A 21,234-nucleotide genomic window follows, 5' to 3' on the forward strand; every position below is an offset into this window, starting at 1 on the left:
GTTTACTCCAAATGAGTATCAGTGCCCTTCATGGATGTGTTTTTTGTAAATACTGTAATAATAGCAGCATGTTTATCTTCTCTTTGAATGTGTGTTAAATTTTCCTTGGGTTTGTGCATAATGTGTATTGTGTTGTCTTATGTGTAGTTTTCTTATGTGTTCCTTTCTAGTGGGATATCATTGGTACTTGCTCTGTCTGTGCAGAGTAGGTGCTGGTGAGGCTAGCTATCTCAGGCAAGTGTGTGGTATTGTTTTAGAGTATATAGGTGTTTGTGTACTTTGTATTGATTGACTTTACCTTGCAAGTGCTATATGCCAGTAGTTTTACTTTTTGTTTGCTTAAGCCACACTTTGTATATTACTTATTTTACAAAGTGTTGGGTATTGTTGACTTGTCAAGTTACTTTTCATAGTAAGGATTATGGCTAGCCGGAGGATTACTGCTCAGCAGGTTGTTGGTATTCTTTTTGAATCTTTCTCCGACTATGATTATGAGACTGACTCTGCATCTGAGGCAGAGGAAAAAGTGTAAGACTCTGACATTAAATTTTCTGTCCGATAGGAATCATTTGAGGATGAAGCCACTTTCAGTGTGGAGGAAGTGCTGTTTTAGCGGAGGACACCAATGTGCCAATGGTGCAGCAAGAGGCATCTAGATTGCAGCCTGGGGCTTAAAGGCTTCCTATAGGAAGTGCTGAACTCTGGGTTGCCCCAAACATGATGCAGCTGGAGTTGCCTGCCTTTACTGCTGTTGCAGGGTGTAGAGTGAATACTGAAAACATTTTGCCTATAGATTTCTTTTAGTTGTTTATGAACAATGTATTTTGGATGAGATTGTTGACCAGATTAATTTGTATGCTGAACAGTATTTGAGGGACAACAGTGCCAGACTTAAGCCCCACTCGAGAGTTAGCCGGTGGACTCCTACAAATCTGGATGAAAAAGTTCATGGGTTTAACTTTCTTGATGGACTTGATATGGAAGCCATTGCTGTCTTCATATTTGTCTACTAGTCCCTTGATGGCAACGGCTATATTTCCTGCAACCATGAATCATAATTAGTATTAGCTTCTGCTTTGGATGCTGCATTTTGTTAATAATGCTTCAGCATTGCCACGAGTTCACCCTGATTGTGACCGTCTTTTTAAGATTCGGTCTGTCCTTGATCATGTTGAAGATCGATTTTCAAAGGTCAATGTTTTAGGGAAAGAAATAGCTGTGGATGAGTCGTTAGTCTTGTTCAAGGACTATTGTTTTTTAGGGAGTACATTTCTAGCAAGATGGCACGGTATGGAATTAAGATGTATATGCTGTCTGAGTAGGACTGGACATGTCTATAATTTCAGGGTGTACACTGGATATGTCTATAATTTCAGGTTGTACACAGGTAGTTTGGTGTTAGTGAGAAAATTGTGTGAGAACTTGGTAGAGGAGTTTTTAACAAAGGTCACAATTTTTTTTGCTCAAAATTTACATTGTTGCTTGTGGCACAATCTGCTTTAACTGTGTAGGTTACCCAGAAGAGCTTATTTGTATAAAACTCGGAAGTGGACAGTACACTGCCTTGCACAGTGATGAACTTCTAGCTGTGAGATTTGCAGACAGGAGAGATGTTTCCCTGGCTTGTGTGGGTGCACAAAGCAGAGTCAGCCAAAAAACGTATTTAAAAAAAATCTGCCCTTTTGGACCAGCTTTGGTTCACCCTCAACCTCTATATGTATTTGGCCCTTCCCTTTTGCAGGGACTTGGCCCACCTACAGAAGTGAGGTATCACTTTTTATCAGGAGACTGAGGGGAGCGCTGGGTGATAGGAAATGCGTACTAGTGCAGTGGTCCCACACAGAAATGTGAGGAAATGTGAACTTTGTTTATCTAAACTTGAGGTTTGTAGGGGATTCTGGGTAAGAAAATGTTGGGGAATCCACACAAGCCACACCACCCGGTACTCCCAAGGGTGTCTAGTTTTCAGAAATGTCTGGGTTTGGTAGGTTTCCCTAGATGGCCACCGAGCCCGGAACCAAAAATGCAGGTGCCCCCCTCTCAAAAACACGTTGTTTTCTGATGGATAATTTTGTTGTGTCCACAAATATGTTTTGGGCCCTTCCCTGTCACGGGCACTTGGCCCACCCACACAAGTGAGTTAGCATTTTTATCTGGAGACTTGGGAGAATGCTGGTTAAAGGAAGTGTTGGTCCCCCTCGCCTTCCAGAACTTTCCATCACAGAAATATAAGGAAAATATGTTTTTAGCTACATTTTGAGGTTTGCAAAGGATTCTGGGCAACAGAACTTGGTGAGAGCCCACAAGTCCCCCCATCCTGGATTCCATAGGTGTCTAGTTTTAAAAAATGTATAGGTTTGCTGGGTTTCCCTAGGTGTCAACTGAGCTAGGGCCCAAAGTCCACAGCTAAGACCATTGCAAAAAAATGGGTCAGTTTTGAGTAGGAAAAATGTGATGTGTCCACATTGCGTTTTGTACCTTTTCCTGTCTTGGGCACTAGACCTACCCAAACAAGTGAGTTACCATTTTTATCTGGAGACTTGGGGGAATGTTGGGTAGAAGGACGTTTGTGGCTCCACTCAGATACCTGAACTTTCCATCACAGATATGTGAGGAAAAAGTGTTATTACCAATTGTCTTTTTCTGCCACAAATTCAGAGATGTACAAATAACCGCTGCTTCTAAACTCCACATCTTGTGCCCATTTCGGAAATACACAGGTGTCCTTGATACTTATTTTTTACTCCTTGTATTTTACCAAACTAATTGCTGTATACCTGGTACACAATGAAAAACCATTGCAAGGTGCAGCTCAGTTATTGGCTCTGGGTACCTCAGATTCTTTGTGAAACCTACAAGCCCTATATATCCCCACATCCAAAAGTGTTCAGTGGACATAGGAGTGTATTGCTTTCGAAAATCTCACATAGGTAGACGTTACAGGTGAAAACGTAGACACAAATGGCTGTATTTGTCCAACTCAGTTTCAATCTTTTTTTATTGCAACTGTTACTTTCTATAGGAAAACCTTGAAGGATCTACACAAATGTCCACTTGCTGAAATCAGACTTTTGTCTACTTTTCAGAACTGTATAGCTGTCTGGGGACCACCATTGGTTTCACACCTATTTGTACCACTAACTGGAAGGAGGTTGAAAGCACAAAAAAATAGGAAAAATGTGCTATGTCCCAGTAAAATGCCAAAACTGTGTTGAAAAATGTAATTTTCTTATTCAGGTCTGCCTGTTCCTGAAAGCTGGACAATGGTGATTTTAGCACTGCATGCCCTTTATTGGTGCCATTTGCAAGAGAAAAGCCAGATGCTTTCTTCTGCAGGACTTTTTCTTCATTAAAAAAAAATAATAGCTGTATTCTGGCTATTTTCTTAGTCCCCTCCGGAGGAATCCATGAACGCTGGGTACCTTTAGAATCCCCAGGATAGTGGAAGAAAATTATGCACATTTGGCAGGGATACCATATGTGGACAAACAGTTATAGGGACCTAAATGTGAACTACCCCAATTAGCCATAAAAGGCTTAGTCCAGGGGGAGAAAGGCCCTAGTAACGAAGGGGTTAAATAGTCATTAAAGTTTAATTTATCATAGGATGATGGCTGATGATGAAGGATGGATTTTTTATGGTTGGACAAACTGTCTTGCCTAACCCTTCTTCCACAGACATTCACCTGATGACCTATCAGTACAAAGAAAATATATTATCACAGTCCAAGATCGAACTTCTACTTCAAGAGCTTGCAGATGAAATGCGCAAACATACTGTCAATTTCAGTTCGCACCTCAAGTTTTGGGGTTTGGTTTCAGTGTGTGTGCGTTTAATGGATTGTCTCTTCTCTCTGGAACACTGACAAAGACTTTCCAAACCTTTGAACACGTCATAATAATTAGCGTACAATTCTATCACTCCCATGGCGTAGCCCGCAGAGGCTGTTTCATAGGAGGAAGAGCATCCATTGGACGGAGTGCTTCCGCTCTTACCGGTTAACCAGTCACGACCTGAGCTTGCACAAGCTTTATATTACTAGGAAGTGAAAATGTATCTAGGGGACAGAGGATGGACCGAAACGGGCAGAGTTAGTTTGGACAGACGTCGGAGGCAACACCTTACGAGGCTCCTGCACACTGAAAAGAAAGGCGCAACATTATAAGGTGAGTAATTTGTTTCTGCCAAGAAGAGGGCGTCTGTTGTATTTTTCTACGACTGTTGGCACAGCAGTACTTAACTTTTCACAGCTGCGTCATTAGACACTGCCCAGGGTAGGAAAAAAAAGGGAAATTTAGCCGAGCAGACATTATCTGTCGCATGGTGAATGTTATTTGGAGTTTTAACTATCGTTAATCTATGCGCATTTAACGATTTCATGAAACCGTCCTCTTGGCATATCTGGGCGTGTCTGCCTATTGTGAGAATTATACATTTCTTTCTTTAATATGAAATTAAAGTGCTACTCACAAACGAAATGTTTAGAAGATACTTAGGAATATAATGCCGCATTATTACCCTCACTTGTGAGTTTATTATGGTAACAACTTTTTCTGGCTCACCTAATATTTTTGTCACCGAAAGTGTCGTAAACGGATTGGTATTCACGTTCTTTTCCGTCAGTGGGAAGATTTGATCATACCTGTTAACTTTTTAAGACAGAAATTAGGATGAATTTTTGTGCAACGCTGAACACAACTTCAGATGGCAGAGAAAGTACATGGAGATGTCATGGTGATCGGTGATTTACTTTTTAAAGCAATGATGCGTTTTAAATGAATGAATAACTTTGGTCAGAGTTGGATAGAGTTTAATGGCCACTTCAAGTGTGTTTAGAGGTCGTTTCTTGGGATTTCTTTGTAAACCAAGAAAAATAATGAAAATGAAAGTGTACCCGTTTACAGTGTACCAAACAGACCCCGGGCAATTTCTCCAATCTTTTATCTCTTGTGACGTGTATTATAGAGGAAGAAATACGAGAGGGAAGAAGGGAAATAGCTTAGTGGCTAGGCTGCAGATTACATCACTATTATTGCACCATGTGATCATAGGCATACGTCAATGAATCTGAAATTCCTTACCATTTTATGAGCGCGTAGAAGGGGTTTAAGTTGCTGTGTGTACTGTGCAAGGATATTAAGTAAGAATCAGATTTTTTTGAATCACGGAGCAAGCAGAACGACAAAGGGCGTGTACAAGAGGGAATTAATTGGAGCACATCAGTTGCTGGTTTCCGGTTGTCTTTTTTTCTACTGAGGCCCAGTTTTTACACCTCTAGCATGTTTATTTGGCTGAATTATTTCCAAGCTTGTGTCAGAAACATGAAGAGGTGTCTGGGTTGGACTGGGGGGAGAGTAGAGGTCCCGATAGAACCCACGGAAGACCGAGGCAATCTGAGTATCGCTCACCACCTCTGTCCCGTCTGGAGCCTTGAGTGAATCCACTTCCATTGTCTGCCTCTGGGCTAGATGCCTGTTAGCCAGGAGGCGTCCACATTTGTTGCTGCCCACATAAAAGGAATGGCGCAGTCGAAGAGCTGCGTATTCCGCCTTGTCAATGTTGAGACCCGCAAGCTGCGCCCTGGCTGCGCCAAGCTTTCTCCGAACACTCGGGGCCTCGGTTCTCTTGTGTATCCTCTTGAGTTCCATCACCTGTTGCTGAAGTTGGACCTGTTTCTCCTGTCGGATTTTATTGCCTGCTGCTGATATTGTGATAAATTCACCTCTAATGATTGCCTTCAGCATATCCCACAGTAGGGAAATAGGTGTGTCCGCCGTGTTATTAATCTCTAGAAAGGTACCAATGGCTTTCGTTATCCGTGCTACCACTTCTGCTCTCAAAAGGAGAGTAGTTCTTAGCCACCAAGGTACGTGACCTTTGAAATGTGGTGGGACGTTTTGTATTAGAGAAACAGCTGCGTGGTCCGACACCGAACAATGCTCAATGTCTATCTACCTCAGAGTCTGCTGGGTTTCCTTAGAACCCAAGAAAAGATCAATGCGGGCATAAGTCTTGTGCACTAGGGAGTAAAAAGTATATTCTCTGGTTGTAAGGTGCCTTCCCCTCCATAGGTCTTTAAGGCCGAGCTCGTCCCACCTACTCAACCCGGCTGAGGACAGAGCCCCTGTCCCTCCGTATCTACAAGCCAACCTTTCCCAGTCGTTAAGGACAATGTTAAAGTCACCCCCTATGAACACCTGTCTGTCGTGCATGTTCATAACTTCGACCAGCGCTCGATGTAGGAATGCCTCCTGGCCCTCATTGGGGGCGTATATTGACGCCTCTATGACCTGAAAGTCCCCTATGTGTATCCTGAATGCCAGCAAGTGACCTTTTATTTCAGCAGTCTTGTCTCCCGTCCTCCCGCGGAAGGAGAGCGAGACTAGGAGCAACACCCCTGACACCTTATCCTCCCGTGAGGAAAGATACTGTATTGGAAAAAATCTTGAGCATAGCCGGTGATGATCTGCCAGGATTAAGCAAGTCACCTGTAGAAGGTACAGATTGGCCTGCGTGTGTTCTAAATAGGAGAGGACCGCTGGTTAGGTTCGCGAGATGTGGTGCTATGAACTCGGGCGGTCGCTTATCTGGCTCGCACGTTATCGGATCATTCTCCGGTCAGATTGGAGCTTGCGGTGTCCGGTGGGCCCACGCGTGCCTTTATGTGGCACTTGCCTCAGGGGGCGCTTCGGGATGAGATGTTCCACGAAGAGATACACTGGGATATTGCCCTATACTTTGAGGAGAATGCTGGCACAGTGCGGTCGGCTGGCACATTGTGAGAGGCTTTTAAAGTGGTCATTCGTGGGATATGTATCTCGAAACAACATGGCGTGCTGCTTGCGTTGCGGCAAGAGCTGGCTGAATTGGAGGCTCAGATAGCAGAGCTGGAGGCTCGTCTGGTGGAGGATTGGTCAGGTGACACGTTGGCGGCTCTTCGGGTCACAGTATCCTCGTACGAAGAGGCATCTATGAGGGAGATTTGTTTTTTGGGGAGGTTTGCGAGGCGGTACGGCGAGGCAGGGAGAGCTGGACACACGCTGGCGAATATGCTCCGCAGGCCTTGGGCCAGCAGTTATCTTACTGAGGTGAATAACTTAAGGGGCGAGCGCGTGGTTGGCACAGATGGAGTTCTGAAGGTATTTACCAAATTCTTCGTGGAGCTGTACTCTGCTCCTACTGAATTGCCTGGGGAGGTGGTACAGGACTACGTCTCTGAGATCAGTTTGCTCTGGCTCGATAATGCGCATAGGGAGTATTTTGATGCTCCTTTTACTGAGGAAGAGGTAAAGGCTGCGATTCGTGGTTTGCCTGGAGATAAGGCCCCTGGCCTGGATGGTCCGACCCCTGCGTTCTATAAAGAATATGCTGATATCCTGGCGCCTCATTTGCTGGAGGTCTATGCCGAGGCCTTGCAGAATGGAATCCTCCCGGCTTCTCTACGAGAGGCACTCATAGTTACGATTCTTAAGCCTGGAAAAGACCCATATAGCTGCGATTCGTATCGCCCGCTTTCTATGATTAACACAGATAACAAGATCTTGGCTAAGATGATAGCGGCACGGCTAAAGCCACTGATGATGAAACTGGTGTTGCCTGATCAGTCTGGGTTTGTTCCGGGACTGTCCACGGCGCAAAACCTGCGCACGTTCTTTGCAGTTGTTGGCTTGGTTGCCGCTGGCGACGAGGCAACGGCGGTGTTCTTAGACGCTACAAAGGCGTTTGATTCACTGGACTGGCGGTATTTGTTTGCGCTTCTTGGCAGAGTGGGGAGGAGTGCGTGCTTTGTGAGTTGGATCCGTCTGTTGTACTCGCAGCCGGTAGCCCGCCTGCGGATGAATGGCGGCGTGTCGGCCCCCTTCCCGGTGTCGCGCAGGACCAGACAGGGGTGCCGTTTGTCTCAGTTTCTTTTTGCGATAGCGATAGAGCCTTTGGCGGCCTTTTTATGACAGTGCCATAGCGCTAGAGGGTAGCCATTCCGTCAGAGGTCTATTCTGATATCTATGTATGCGGACGATGTTGTGTTGTACGTGCGTGAGCCCGGCCACAATTTAGATATTTTTTTGGATGAGATTGTTCGGTTTGGTGGAATTTCCGGAATAATGGTAAACTGGTCTAAGTCCGTTGTGCTGCCTCTTTCGCCGGGGATGGCGGTCTGCCGGTCCCGATATCCTGTTGTGGGGGCGGACAGTCCGGTTCGGTATTTGGGAATATGGTTGAGTTGTGGTGTTGAGATGCTCTGGCTGGCCAACTATGGTAAAGCTATGTCTTGGTTGGAAGACAGAATTGAGGTGTGGCGCGCCTTGCCATTGTCCCTGACCGGGCGGATTGCAGTAGCAAAAATGTTGGTGCTGCCTAAATTCCTGTACTTGTTCGTTAATCTTCCTCTAGTTCTCACAGCCAGTTTCTTGCAGCGTCCCCGCTCCGCTATGATTCGGCTGGTCTGGGCCGGCGGTCAGCCTTGAATTGCATGGGAGAAATTGGTGTTACCGTTTGAATTGGGTGGACTTGCGGCGCCTGACCTGGAGCTTTATTACCTTTGTGCGCAGGCTCATTTTGCGTATTACTGGATTCGTCCGGTTCGTTATATGCCGCATCTTGCCCCAGAGAGTGATGCGGTATGGTCGGATGGACTGGAGCGCGTGCTTGGTAGCATGTCAGGGCCCGCCCCCGGGGTGTGGATATGGTGGCATGCACTGTCAGAGCCTGGGCGGTCCTGCTGAGGTGATCCGGGGTGCGTGTGCCCTTTGCGCCGTCGATGGCGGCTGCGGCTGATGAGGCGATGTTTTGCAACTTGCAGCTACAAAACTATCTCTGTGATTCAGACTTGTTGCTCTTGGAGGATTGGTTTGTGGATGGGAGGTTGATATCCCCAAAGGCGGCGCTGGGGGATGGGTCTGCCAGGGCGCTGCATCGATTATATGTGCTGCGGGTGTGTGCCATGCTTCGTGCGCGTATCCTAGTCTCCCTGAGATTCCGTTGACATTTGCACTGGAGGTGCTGTGGAGCGCCAAGTCACAGAAGAAGCTTATTACTAAATTATACTGCTGCATGCAGGAACAAGGGCAGGGACTGGTGATGGCTGCTAAGGCAAAGTGGGCGGCTGATGTGGGAGAGGATATCCCCGATGCGGTCTGGAGGGCGTGCTGGGCGCATATGAAGGAGTAATCGCCCAACTACAGGCTGCGCCTTATTCACTTTAAATTCCTGCATCGCCTATACTATACTCCTAGAGGCTTGTGTGCTATGGGGTTGCGTGTGGATGCCAACTGTGTAAGATACCATGGTCCGGATGCCGGTTTTCTTTATTTGGCGTGGCAATGTGAGGAAGTATATGACTGGAGGTCTTTCATGCGATTGAGGGGATGACTGGACTAGAGTTGACCCCCTCTCCTGTGCTGGCGCTGCTGGGTGGGTTGGACGGGGTGCGGAGATTAGTGGGCGTGCTGCTGCTTTTCACCAAGCACAGGGTTGCGATTTGCTGGGGCCGGGGCCGTCCCCCCTCGGGTTTCCGATTGGCAGCGGGATGCTGCGTTTTGTCAGGAACAACTGACAATCTATTGGGAATCGGCACCAGAGGGCTCTAGGCCGCGCAATATTTGGGCGCATCTACGATCCTATCTTGCGTCTGTGCATAACTAGGGGGCACTCTTGCTGACTGGTGAACATATGGAATTGTTTGAGTTACCGATCCTGTGCGTTGCAGTTGGCTGTGTAGACTGCTGATGGTGCTGTCCACTTCCTTTTCCGGCTTCCCTTGCTCTTCTTTGTTGCTTGTTCTTCTGTTTTCGCCCTTTGAGCCCAGATATTTAGCATGGCTGGTTCAGCTCTCCGCTATTTACAAATGGACATTTGATACCACAGCTGGACTCTACTATCAGAATTCAGTGGACTATTCGAGATGCATCGCATGGAGCATGTCCGGAGATGCCTTGTAGCTGAATCGGGCTGTAGCTATGTTTGCTTTAATGTTACAAGAGCTGAAGGGTGTCCTTTTGTCTGTTATAAAGCATAAATACATAAAAATAAAAAATAAAAAAACTGTCCATCTTTCAATGTCACTCAGTTATATCATGCGGGTGGTTGATACCTCATAGTGGACGTTTTGTGTGCACTCCTATCTGGGGTACTGTATGGAGTTCAGTTCATTTTCCTCAAGGCTCAAGTAACACTTTACAATTACTATGTGCCACTGCTTTCCAGGTCTTCCAGTGCCATCTTGTTCAATGTCTAGTCTGTGATCGATGACCCTGTTCTTGGTCATCAGGTATGTAGAGAAACAGTCAGTTTTCACAGGAATTAAATGTTGCGCCATGTTAGGCATAAGTAGATCATCCAGGGCTGTTGTGTGTGTCCTATCTACAGACAGCTTCAGTTGTCTGCTGTATTTAGCATTGTAAACAATACCACCTTTAGTGGGTTTGGGGGTAGCTCCCTGGTTTTGACTTAATTGCTTTCACGTTTGTCACAGTTCCATGTCCTTTGTTGGATAGCTTTCTTCTCTGTTCTTTGTTTGTTTCCCTGTTCATGGAGCATAGTTTGTTTACCCTGGCTTTGACCTGGAAAAAGTGTATCCTTCCACCCTGACGACTTGGAACTATGTTTCTTTTTTTCTTTCCCTATTTAATTTCTTATTTGGTGCTTGGAGTGCATGTCCTGCTCCTTCTTCTGCCTTAATGCGTTAGAGAACCTTGCACTCATCCCCTATTCACAAAAATCCCTTGGCTTATCTTTCCCCTCACAACCCGTATAAAATTAATCCTATTTGGTGTGTGAAACTCCATATGGGTTGGTGATGTCCTGGATGTTGTCCTGCAGTCCTGAGCCCCTCACACCTCCAAGTATCCCCCCTCCATGCCTTTACTGCTCTGTGGCACACTTGGAACCAGGGGTAAACGTAGTGATTCCCTGGATGTTGTTCTGCACTATTTTCTTGGAGAGCCAATCGTGGCTATCAGCCATCTTAAAACTACAGAAAACATTGACATCTATTCTTGAACATGTAGAAAGCTTTGCTTTCTGTACCTTCCAAATGGGTGACACCTGGTGGACCTCAATGTGATAATGTGAGCATGATGATGTAGGTATCTTGAAAGTAAAGTATAAAATGCATTTTCATGCTTTCACAATGGTCGCCACATTGCGTCATCATGTTGCGTCACGCAGTTTAGCGTCCATCTTGACGATATAGGAAACAATTTTTAACCGTACAAAAACAATGTTTACTATAGTGTTAAAGGTTAGTGGGGTATTGCTATTGGATTTGGAATGCTAGTGCATTTTAAAAGCATTCCACATTGACAAAGCCAATGGCTGCACTTTCACAGTAATGGCAAAGTGAGATAAATAGGCTTTCCAGTACTACTTTAATTTCCATTCTTACCCTTGGCAGCTTAGTCATGTGTGTGTTCAGGCACTGCTCCACCTACGTGTCCCATCAATCTGAAGGTGTGTAATATTTCTTCTGCCTCAAACCTCCAAACCCTTGGTGAGAAAGTTAACCACAAGCTGCTTACAATTGATCTTTCATAGAGGTAGGACCTACAACCACGGGCACATATCTCCAGAAAAGCACTGTACAACTGCGCTCCAAGTCTGTTGGGAGGGCCTCTGTCACATTAAGATTGTGAATAACAAAGCACGGCCTGTGTTTGTTCCTGGAGCATGATCTCGCCAACCCTTGTGTAATTCTGCCCCTTGCAAAATGGTGGTTTATTCTAGCATAATGCGGCTATGTGTCATATCATGATGCTCACTCGCAGACTAAAGCTTAGTCTGCCTGGCATGGTGGTCGTCGTTCCTAGCTTATTGTCGATGTCCATGGCATGATGGTTCCTACCCTTTTTATAATGCTAGTCTTGGCAAAATAAAGGGTAATTCCTGGCATACTGTGGGACTAAATACATCTAGGTGATGGACATATGTCCATTGTGATAGAAAATGTAGGATCTACCATGTAAATGATATGACATCAAACCAAGGAGGATGGCTCAGTGTTCTACACATTCAGCGCTTAAAAATACAATGATCTGAGGTCACAAAATCGAACTGTGGTCTAGCACACTCAGACTTTTATCCTTCTGATGCTGGTAAACATATTACTATAAACTGTAATCTAGTAACATATTTTATTCACTGTGTTCAGAAATAGCAGAAGTGTGATTTAAAGTTGGTATAGAAAACAAGTTAGAAATATACTGTTGCTATTAAAACATTTGGGGTCATATATTGACTCTAGAGACAGTGCTAGCAGCATCTGTTTTTCAAACAGTATAGTATTTTAAATATCCTTATAACTGACTACAAATAATAAAAATCCTGTGTGTTAAAGATGTAGTTAAAGATGTAGCACTGGCAGGATATTGCACATCTTTGAATTAATAAAGGTTGTTCTCATTGTATCTGAGCACTAGATGAAGGCTTTCACAAGCAGCCACTTTTGCTTCACGCTGCTTGACTATCCTTTCACTATCCCTCACCACATTTTATTTTTTATTCTCCTTGTACCTGGACCCTTCCTGAAGTGCTCGGAGGCTTTTCCATTGTGGAGTGCAGTGCTTTACAAGACCACCCAAATGATATAAAATACAATAGAAATGTACTATATAGTGCTGTATGCTTGTTTCTTACTTCTACCATCTCCTTGAACAATGTATGGATGAATAACCTGGACTGCAGAATAAGGCATACTACTGACTGTGTTTGGACGATTTATTCGTATTAGCTTAAAACACCCTGAGGAGACTGAGGGCCTGGTTTAGATATTGGCAGACAGGTTATTTCTTCACAACGGTGATGGATATCCTATATGCGGAAATCTAAATCCCATTATTTTCTATGGGATTTAGATTTTGGTGGCCAGGATGTCCATCCATTGACTAAAGACCACAAGGGCTAGAATTACCTACAATCCTAATAATATTTGAGAAAGCTCTAAGCTTTGCACTCCAGCATAGGGTGAACTACATGTTGGCTGTAACCTAATAACATGTAGATGTTTGTGAATACCAGTAAATGTTCATGTTTTCGGGGATTTAAAACGTCTAGGGTAACCACACTCTGGAACTCCCACTTTCCCACTCCTTGAGTGAGATTTACATGTGCTGAGAACTCCACTCACGTGTTGGGCAACTCGGCACCCATGAGGGGGCTTGAACCCACCAGAAATCCCTGTGTGAAAATCTGGCTGGTGTAATTATGGTAAATTCGATCTTAAACTTTCATTCGTGACCAAATGTTCCTTTGTTAATATGCCCCAAGAGTCACGATCCTTGGCATTGGTGCAGATGGCTACCAACTCCTTCATGTATGTTAGTGAGGGGGCATTACATTTTAGTGGATGACTTACAGGTAAATATTTGAATGAAGTGCATACTACAAAAGGCCACACATGGTGCATAACTCCCCTGTCCAGCATGAAAAAGGCCTGTGTGTTGTGAGTGACCAACATGTATGCTACCTTTAGGGTTCGCTTATAATATCAGTTAGTCCCTTGTGTAAACGTTCTTTCCCATCGGATTGTTCAACACAATTAAGGGTGGGATCTTGGATCCACGGCAAGTAATATTCAGACAAGTTTCAAAATGGCCAGCTAAGCCCTGCTTGAACCCAGGAAATAGTGTTGAATGTTGGTTTATATGTTTGCATTCCCACATCTTCTGTTTTGACGAGCACAATCACAGAGAATGAAACTGCGTTGTGGTTCTTTCATACGCTGCTCTAAAAACTGAGTTAAAGAGGCAGCTGCTAACCATATCCATATCAAGAGTAGCAGATCTAGACAACTTCGAAATATGTAGCAAAGCAGAATGAATTAGATCCTCTCCTGAAACCTTTAGAATGTAATATTATTGGAGGAAGTGAATAAGTAAAATCTGCAGATAAAACATATTGTGAATGTGTTTTACAGTTTTTCCCATAAAGGAGTCCAGGGGAAGATGGAAGAACCTTGTAAATGATAAATATCATTGTAAATTTTGCAATTACATGAAATAGTTTATCTTGCACTTACTTTGCTGTTGTCCCAAGTTCATCGTAGAAAGACGTTTCCTTCTCAAACTAATGTTTTTAAACAATGAGATGATTTTCATTTGCATCGGCACGCTGTTTTTTTCTGAGCAGTGGTAACATAACTGAGCTTGCTCGTCCGGCAAAATTCTTAAACATGATTTTCAAAAGATTGAATTTGAGTATATAGTAAAATATTCAGCAACTAATACCGGCTTGCTTTAAAGTAAGTGAATTGTTTGAAATGAAAATGTTTTTTCTTAATGATTTTATGTTGGTTACATTTATATTACCATGTGCTAGTTCAAATTGTGGGCCTGCGCATACTGCACAATTTCTGAACATGGCTTTTAAAAGAATGCTTTTTAGTAAAGTTAAGTAATTTATTATTTAACTTAAACTTGTTTTTACTGTGCATTAACTGTTAATGCAATTCTCAAAATGCAATTAAAAATGCACTGACTGAATGAGTTTCTCACACATGGACCCGGGAAACTAGTGAGCTCTGTACGAGACAGAATTAGACACAAATTAGTCCTTTCAAAATCAAATGGAACATTCAAATACGTTCAGACTTCAAGTTTCTAAATCCTTTACAATGAATACTTGGGCAACTCTGGACTTTTCCGGTGCTTATTAAAAAAAAAAAAAGATACATTTTGGCCAAAATGATAGGGTCCAGGCCTGCCCTGTAACTTGGGAAAAAACAGAGATCTGCCTTGTGTGTCATAACCTTTTTCATCTAAGCAAACTATTTAATCTCTGCTTAATATTTTTGTTGCCCGGCTGTCTATTTCTTAAAGAACATGTATAAAGGCTTCTTTTAAGACGTGTGTATGCATCTCAGTAACAATATTTAGTGTGCTGCGAATGAGTAAATAAATGCCGGTAAGGTCATTTTTTGTGGCATCCCTTACTCTAAACACCCGAACGATTACTTTAAAAAATACAAGGAGTCCATTTCATTTACTTAGTGACTTTGGGAAACAACATTTTATTCTTCCTAACCAAGATCAATTGTAATGGTTTTAGAATGCTTCTTCTTTGAGTGAGATCTAAGCATACTTATTCACATAAGACTGATAGTTAGACATTTGTTTTACAGTGAGTGAAAATGGCATGGGATTTGCTCATGTTATTTGTTTGTGTATGCATGTGCTAGCATTAGGCAGGCATACTTCAGCTTTTCGCCTAAGTAGCACAAACTGATAGGGCTTCAACTACTTTTGAGCAAGGCCAATAGTAGTGGTCAGAAAGATGTAGTAAGGGGTTGTGGAGAAGATACATGTCTCTAAAAAGCCAGAGAATCAATGGAAGAGAAAGTCACATGACCGGTGTGTTTCCGATGGGCTTGTTGAACTGTGAATAGTTTACAAACGAAAGTCTTTGCCTGTCAAAGTAAAACTTTGTCTGGAAGAGAAATAACAATCAATACACAGTCATGGTATGAAACTCATAGCAAAGATTATTTGCTAGGGCCTATCGGCGGAAGACTCTGCTCACAGTAATACACAGTGGAGCTCTTCAAAAACATCGAATCATCAGAGGCTTTTTATAAGGTTCAGCGCTCATTAGTTCACATTATAAGCACTATTTCACAAGCTATGAAAAGCTGCAAAAAACATACAATTGACAGAAAAAGTAATTATTCTTTAAGGGAAAACAAGCTTATCTGTAAAGTAGTTCAGGATATTGCGCCTCCGAGAGGGCCTCCTTGTCTCAATTTAATTAGAAAACAGAAGACGAGAAAACCTCACATTTTAGGTCAAGAGGTCATACAGAGGAATCGAATGCGTGTTTAATGAAAGCAAACTTTAAACAGTATCATAAATGCAAATGTGAATGCTCGGACAATGGTTCAAGTTGTCATGTTAATTTTATTTTGCTACTGGCTTTGGGGTAGTATTTCCTTTTGTTTGGAGGTACTGCTGGGAAGCAAGGACTGACCAAATACTTATGCTTTCAAAAGATTAGTACACTATTGCCACCAGGGCACATTGCACCTTCAGAGAGTCCCTGTCCTCGTAGGCTCTTTTAGAGCAGACGGGGTAGCCAACACTAAGTGGTCAGTAGAAAGTGGATTGGGCTCAGACTCTCTTTGTCTAGGCCAGTAGTTCTTAACCTTTTGACGTCCTGTGGGCCCCACATAACCATTATTGGTCTCCTGGCACCTCCAATGAATCATTATTGGAATCCAGGCACATCCACTGAGTCATTATTTGGATCTGGGGGCCCAGACTAAGCAATTTTGATGATTTGAACCACAAAACAAAACAATGCACAAAACACAGAAAGAAGCATATGTAAAAGAAATACACAAATGATTAGATATTTTATGTAATTTACCAATTATAAGAAAAAATCATAAATTGAATTTTAGTGGAAAGGTTTGAGCTTTTCTAAATTAAATTGAGGCCACCCATCGTCCATGCTATGTTCTGTTTGAGGCACTCACACTGCTCCCACTAAACCAACTTCATTTTTAGCCTCAAATTTCACATTTTCAATTTTACATTTTGCTTTGTTATTTATATACATCATTTATTTTTCTAAGCAGTCTATGACCCAGTCATGGACCTCCCAGAGGTCCCTGGACTACAGATTAAAAACCACTTGTCTAGGCCTTCTCCTAGGGGAGTAATGAGGGAGAATGCAGTTCCAGCACAGGTTTGTGGAAAGAAGTGAACTTGGAAGGGACGTGAATGAATCATGCATTTATCTAGTGCACAAAACCTCAGAAGCCACTCAACCAAGAAAGAGCAAAATAAGGAGCCAGCTGGAACAGATGTTATTTAGGAAAGAGGTGAAATTTCACTGCTTTCCTGAAGCATTCGTAATTTGCTTGGGCAAGAAGAGGGATCGTTAGGCATGTCATTTCATGACTTGGCCATCAGTATGGACAATAATCGACCTCCCTGTCAGGTTTTTTGTATTTACATACATTGATCAAATGTTAGTACTTTGGTGATAGATACCATACAAGAGAGTACTAGGAGCACCTGGTGGCCATGTATGACCTAGATGTTGTGCAATACTGTGTTTTGTGGCAGAGATGGAGTACTTCAAAGAGGCATCTCTGTGCAATAGATAGCCAAAGCAGTTGCCGCCTGTTTTTTTTAAGATGGATACACTTTTTAGTCTTTTTAGTGTGAGGATAGGCCTGCCTTCAGCATTTTGTACAAGCCGTCCTTTATGTACAAGATGAGCAGGGAGGCTCACCAGTAAAGAATTACAATAGTCAAGCCTTGATATAATAAGGTCTTGGACCAAATCTTTCCTGGAAGTTGCTGGGAGGGAAGGAATGATCTTCCTGATAACTGAAAGATGATGGAAACAGAAAGCAGTGAACAGGTTTATATATTTATCAAATCTGAGTTAGGATTAAACATGATTCCAAGTTTTCAACATGTGTAGTAGAGGGTAAGAGCCCTAGGGAGGCAGGCCACCAGTCTGTTGCCCATAATTGGTTGTCTCCAAAAACAAGGAAGTCAGTCTTAAGTAATTTGTGAACGCCAATCCCCGGCACACCAAACACCTACATAGTGTCAAGGGCAGGACCCCATCAACAGCAGGATGCAAATTGTGACGTTCACAAAGTAAGAATGTGGGGGGAACCTCCAGTTTATTTAGCTGTCATTATGTTCTCCGTAAGACATGGCCTTTCAGCCACACTGTGCATGTGTAACAGGCCCCTAATACCACAGCACATATCATGGGAGTAATGAAAGGAGGAACCAAATTATGGGCGATTAGAGTAATTTTATAGGGAACATGACAGTAAGCTCCCTTTCTAAGAGCTATAGCTAATGTGGCTTGTGCCTGGTGTACAAATTAAGACCTTTTGGAGGTAGACCTAGTTAATTATACCTATATAGCACTTCTTACTCATGACTAGGTGCCGAAACGTTTTGCAGACAGCTAGCACACTACTCAATGCCTATTAATACTTTGTAAACCAGAAAATAAAAATGATTTCAGGAATGCCTTGGCTAGGGGTGGCCGTTTACTCCAAACAATAGGGGAACTTTGCAAAGTAAATGCTTGAGAAACAGTCGTCCGTATGGCTAAAGGTAAGTTGCTGAATATAAACTTCATAGAATGGTATTCCTATTATAAGGTTGTGAATGAATAAATGTGCTGTTTCTTTATTATCGTTATATTGGTGACCTGCGCTATAAATTTTGGACTTATGTTTTTGCTCTGCAATTGTATTTATGTTGTTGGTTTGTAGCAGAATCCAGCTTTGCAGAAATTGTGATCATTCGCAGATTTTTAGTACATATTCTTAACTCCCAATGCCTCACATGTAAATGTTGTGTACAAATTCCTTAGCTTAGCAGTTATAGTTATGTTGGTTACAAGTGTGTATAAATTGTGTTAATTCACAGATATGGAGGAAGAGTGAGCTAATCAGGGCTAACAGCACACACTATGTGTCTAGGTTCTATAGTGGGTATATGCTGGCAAGTCTGTGTCAATGGATAATGTAGTATTCGAAACCAAAACATCAACCAATCTGGTTTGAATAAACTACTCTTGGAAACGCTCTGTTTTAGTGTGAAATGTTCCCTGCTTGGGATTTGTCCCATTCTGCATAATTTTTAGGTCTGGCACTAGCCAAGAACTTAAAAAAATATATATATATATATATCTGTAAGTTACTCATAAGGGCTTACAGCCAGCCCTCTTCATTCATTTGTCTGTTATTGTACCAATCGCATTTTTCTTCTGTTTATTACAGCTCACAAGATGGGGCATGGGATCAGCCCACTACAGCCGTTGGCCAATTTCAATGTGCATGATTCAATTCTGTCCTTTCACATTGAGTATATCAGCGCACAAAGCAGCTTCTTTAAGTGTATGAGACTAGTACAGAACAAAAAGTATTTTTGATTTAAAAAAAAAAAAAAAAAAAAAAAAAAAAAAAAACATTTATTTACGATTTTTTGCAGTATACAAAAACAGAACACGCAACCGCCATTTTATATCAAAATGTACATTGTCCAAGTGCACACATTGAGGTAATACAATCCCATGTAAGGAAACCACAGTCCGCCGGCAGTCACAGATGCAGGCCAAACAAATGACAACGCAATGCATGAGTCTCTGTAGTACATCCTTAGGCCTTGTCCCCAGTGTATGTCAGTTAAAGCAAGTCATGTGGCATAAGTTGAGAAAACAGTATTTTTGATTTTAGCCATTTTTTTTTATATTAAATTGATGAGTGGCCAGTAGGTTCCCCAGAAACACTGTTTTGCAAAAATCATGACACCAGTAAAGAAGCATTGACAAAAACAAAAGAATAGCAGACATTTTCAAAACGAATGGCTTTGCCAATGCTTGTTTTTAGTGTTAGACCCCCAAACTTCTCTGCCATGGAATTAGATCAGGGAGATAGCCGCGAACAGTTTCAGTGTTGATCTTATTGGTGAATTAACATATGCTGGTTATTGGGAGGCGCGGTTACACCGAACAGCAAGATGGCCGCTCCCTAGAGGGCTCTGCTGGCCGGCGGAGCAAATCCGGCAAAATCTATCCAAAACGGAGGCCCCGGTTGCGCGGAACCAAGCTTAATATATGCAATGGTCAGAGATCGCCTGGAGCAGCAGATGCCGTCAGGATTGAGACCCCAGAGGCCGAACGAGCACGGGCCTGCCCCATGCGGTGCTGGAGTTGAGAGGTCTGGAGGAGTCTGTCGGGCCCTGAGCGCCTAGTCCTGCTTCGGACGGCAGCAGAGCAGGGAGCTGGAGCATTGCCGGGCCGGGTGCTGGCCGTAGGAGCTGCGTCGCAGTGCGGCCCGGAGGCTATGCGGCGGCCTGAGGCTGAACGCGGGATGGTGTTGGCGTGGGCATATACCCGGTGGGTGGAGGGGCAGGAGGGGAGATTGGGGCTCTGATGTGGGGTGCCCCACCCTCCGCTGTTAAGGTGAAGGAGCGGCGGGCTGATTAAAAGGGCCCGGCCGGCCGGCGGGAGCACGACTACGTGAGGGAAACCCAGACCTACCTCAGCAGCACATCTGGGCCTTCTCCTGCCCCCACCGGGATTTGTTGGCGGGGTGAAGCGGGCCCCCTCATAAAAACACGGTCAGAGTGTTGGCGGACTGCTCCGTTCAGACATTCTTGATGAACTTACGTCTTGGAACTGAGACTGTTTTTCTAAAGGCCTGGTCACTTTGAGATGCTCTTACATTGGGGGAAACAGATATAAAAGAGGCAAAACTCTTTGAAGGGAAAAAGCTTATACGCCATAATGAGGGTGAGAGATTTCATGTGGCATCATCCGCCCCCCCCTCCAGAGGAAGACCCCAGCGAGCTCGATCTTAAAGACATACTACTGTGGTAAAAAACAGTCTTAAAACGATCAACTGTAAATTAGACCTCCTCACAGCCCGACTTGATCATGTTAAACAATATGAGGACTCGCATGAGAATAGACTTGACAACCTTGAAACTTGGATCTCTGATATAGATCACCAGCAAATAGACTCTAAAGAACACCTATTAAAAATGGACAGGATCCTAGACAATATAAAAGGCAAAAACGAAGGCTTGGAAGTGAGATCCCGCTGCAGCAATCTTCGCAAAACGGGAATACCGGAATCCACTGCTATAACTAAAATGCGCTGCCTTTTTGGGGAGCATCTATCCTCAGTTTTCATAGTGAACGAGCCCACAGATCGCTTGGCCCTGCCCTCCACCGGGTGCACCCACCAGACCTATTATTGCTAAGCTCCTTAACTATCGAGATAGAGACACCATTCTACGCCTGGCCCGCAAAAAAAGTCCGCTGCAAAACCGTGGCAATGCCATCTCCTTTTATCCCGACTTTAAGATAGCCTTACAGGCAGCATGATGTGAATTTATTCCTGCAAAGAACTACTGCAGAAATCTGAAACTTCATACGCAATGCTGTATCCTGCCAAGCTCCGAATCATTTCGGACGGGAAGGCACATGTCTTCACAGATGCCAAAGTTGCTTTGAAATTTGCCAAAAGTGTCAACAAGTGTCAGTGTCCGCTGAGCGATTCGCCTGGGGCCGAAGGGAATGTTAACTAACTTAAGCGACAATGACTAAGTAAATTCGGCGGCACTTCGATCCAGCGGCTCACTACCCTCAATTTGGCAATGGAACTATTGCGCCACGACAGCTGGGACTCCTGAACCTAACAGCTTGCCACCCAGCCACCTGGCTGGTATAGACCCGGAGTCACCTCGCCCCCCCAGGGA

The 21,234-nt window shown here is 43.6% G+C and overlaps 1 protein-coding gene across 2 annotated transcripts in view; it reads left to right on the forward strand.

The window, feature by feature from the left end:
• Positions 1 to 21,234, forward strand: part of FBXL8 (F-box and leucine rich repeat protein 8) — a 106,056-nt gene that overhangs the window by 61,268 nt on the left and 23,554 nt on the right. The window contains exon 1 of one of the 2 annotated variants that reach the window (XM_069216199.1): positions 4,013 to 4,167. The exons of the other annotated variant lie outside the window; for it this stretch is intronic. The gene's annotated coding sequence lies outside the window, so the exon portion shown is untranslated. Of the gene's footprint in view, positions 1 to 4,012; positions 4,168 to 21,234 lie in introns of those variants that run through there. 2 annotated transcript variants of the gene reach the window in all.

This window comes from Pleurodeles waltl, chromosome 12, assembly GCF_031143425.1.
Source record: "Pleurodeles waltl isolate 20211129_DDA chromosome 12, aPleWal1.hap1.20221129, whole genome shotgun sequence".
Lineage (NCBI taxonomy): Eukaryota > Metazoa > Chordata > Amphibia > Caudata > Salamandridae > Pleurodeles > Pleurodeles waltl.